We start from the raw sequence: 2625 nt of genomic DNA, 5'->3' as shown, positions 1-2625 counted from the left end.
CTGCACTCAAACTTCATAGTACTTAGACCATGCTTCAGTCCATTTTTCTTTAATTTGTTCTAGGTTATCGGAAAAGTCTAACCCATCATTGCCACTCAGATTAACTGACCAGAGGAGACAGAATGGCTCCTATTTTTATGTAGGTGTTACTTATAAGCAATGGTCTCAGGGATAACCGATCCCTTAGGCCCGTGGTCGGCAAACTCATTAGTCAACAGAACCAAATATCAACAGTACAACAATTAAAATTTATTTTGAAAGCACATTTTTTAAACTTAAACTATATAGGTAAGTGCATTGTTATTAATTTAATTAGGGTACTCCTAAGCTGGCCTTTGCTAAAAACTCAAGGGGCCAAAGAGCCCCATGTGGCTCACCCGCAGTTTGCCAACCAGTGCCTTAGGCTGACTTCCCAAACTCTCCCACAGAATGCAAAGTCAACTCAGGTACTGAACTCTCTTAGGAAGAGAGGAAAATACTTCTATAACAAGGCAATGACCTCTACTGGAAGCTGGGTTAAATGACTATAGAGCTCCCAATAAGTGTCAAACCTGAGAGGGAGAAGAGGGGAGGGACAGAATACTATGTTTAAATGTTAAGAAGCTGTGACTTCAGAGGAATTTCTAAGGAAGATGCTGTTACCCCCATCCACTAAATAATCTAACTTGAAAGGGAGTACAGAATAGAAGTAGGAAAACTTTCAAATCGCTTGTTGCTCTTGCTGCAGAGGACAGGTATTGAAGGGAGTGTCTCCGTGCTCATTTCCACTGAAGAATTTCTAGCTCCATACTCAGACTGTCCTCCAGGGACCCGGAGTTGTTGAATGAGAATCTACATTTTATCTAAATTTTCCAGGTGATCTATAAACATATTAACGTTTGAGTAGTACTGCAGTCTTGTTCCTTCAGAAAGATGGCATTTTAGTGTCTTTAGTTCTTTGCTAGTAACTCAAGTTGGAAAAGGCAAACTAACCTAATGAAGGTTCTGCATATCAAACAATTCTGAGTTGTACATCCCTAAATCCATTGTTTCTACTTAAGTACATATTATGCAACTACTCACAAAATATGCAGGTCAAATTAATAAATGCTTAGTCTTTTTATTTTTCCTTTTAAACCCTTAAAATTCAACTAATGACACTTTGGAACTCTCGGATTTCTAAGGTTTTCCATGAAAATGCCAATCCATCTAGCCCTCATCATATTGTTGCCAGAGAAGCAGAGAATTAGAATTTTAATTTTTCTTAAAGAATTCAGGGTATCCCCAAAATTATATATTTCTGCTGTTCCTTGCTCCATCTTTAATCTTTCCATCTTACATCAGAAAAACCTGTCTATGAAATGATGACCCACCTCACTTCATAAATTGATTCATTGGTTTTTTTCACCATCAATACCACAATGTGATGGAATGCTACTGTTATGGGTTTAATTGTATTCTACCATAACAAGTGGAAGTCCTAATCCTTGGTATCTGTGAATGTGATCTTATTTGGAAATAAGGTCTTTGCAAATGATCAAATTAAGATGAGGTCATTAGGATGGCTTCTGGTACAATATGACCAATGTCCTTATAAAGTGGGACATTTGGACACCAAGACAGACAAGCCTAGAGGTTAGACAATGTAAAGAGACACTGGAAGATGGCCATGTGCAAGTCAAGGAGAGAGATCTGGAACAGATAGCCCCCTCATAAGGAACCCACCTGCCAAAACTTTGATTTCAGACTCCTGGTCATCAGAACTGTAAGACAATACTTTTTCATTCTTTAATCCACCAATTTATAGTACTTGGGTATGGCAGCCCTAGCAATTTAATAGAATCACAATCAGAAGAGGTATGTCCCAAGTAATTTTTTTACTCATTAAATTTGGAAAATTAGCCTTACTTTTATTTTTATAAAACTTGAGTAGATTCTAGGTTATTCTGTGTGTGTGTGTGTGTGTGTGTGTGTGTGTGTATGTGTTTTGTTGGCCCAATCCATAGGTCCCACAAGAAAATTGTGTCTTCCTGGAGAGGGATCTGTGATTTTTTCATGTACCCCAAGGCAATGCCAATTGTAGGTTATTCTAATAATAATGTCACTCTCACTATGTTCATTCTGAGTGATCTTATAGTAGGAAGAAAAAGCATTATAGATGAGCATCATACACAACCTGAATATGTCAATGAGAGGGAGAAGCAATGTAAATGTGAGCATCATTAGTTGTAGATGCCATAATAGAAAAAATGGCTGAGAAATGCTAAACTATTTAATACAAAAATATTATTAACCTGCTAATGCTCTTCTTATCCCTACTGAATGGGACTTAAACATATGAGTAAAAAGATGCTTCACCTATTCTTCTAATAAATAAATTTCTGAAAGTAAGAGCAAATTGTTGTAAATGATGTTCTGGATGAGAAAGTCCTCCTTGGCATCCTTTTAATGGACTCCATAGTCAGCCACAAACTCCACCTATGTTAATGGTAAGTTCTGAAAATGAATTTCTAAACCCAAAGGCAAAAAAACAGAAACATAACTGCTGAAACTATGGTTTAAAAAAACACCTCTCATTTATTGAATCATAACACTGTGTAGCCTGAAAGCATCTGGAAGGCTGACATTTCTAGAACCTAGAAGTAC

General features: G+C 37.0%; 1 non-coding gene across 1 annotated transcript; it reads right to left on the bottom strand.

Moving 5' to 3' along the window:
• Positions 1–1965: 1965 nt before the first annotated feature.
• LOC118704026 lies at positions 1966–2118 on the bottom strand. Its single transcript, XR_004983256.1, has one exon. It is a non-coding gene; the product is annotated as a small nucleolar RNA SNORA49 (small nucleolar RNA).
• Positions 2119–2625: the final 507 nt, after the last annotated feature.

The sequence above is a fragment of the Pipistrellus kuhlii genome, unplaced genomic scaffold, assembly GCF_014108245.1.
Source record: "Pipistrellus kuhlii isolate mPipKuh1 unplaced genomic scaffold, mPipKuh1.p scaffold_m20_p_4, whole genome shotgun sequence".
NCBI lineage: Eukaryota > Metazoa > Chordata > Mammalia > Chiroptera > Vespertilionidae > Pipistrellus > Pipistrellus kuhlii.
Note: the sequence above shows the minus strand (reverse complement) of the source record. Positions and strands in the feature narration are given on the sequence as shown.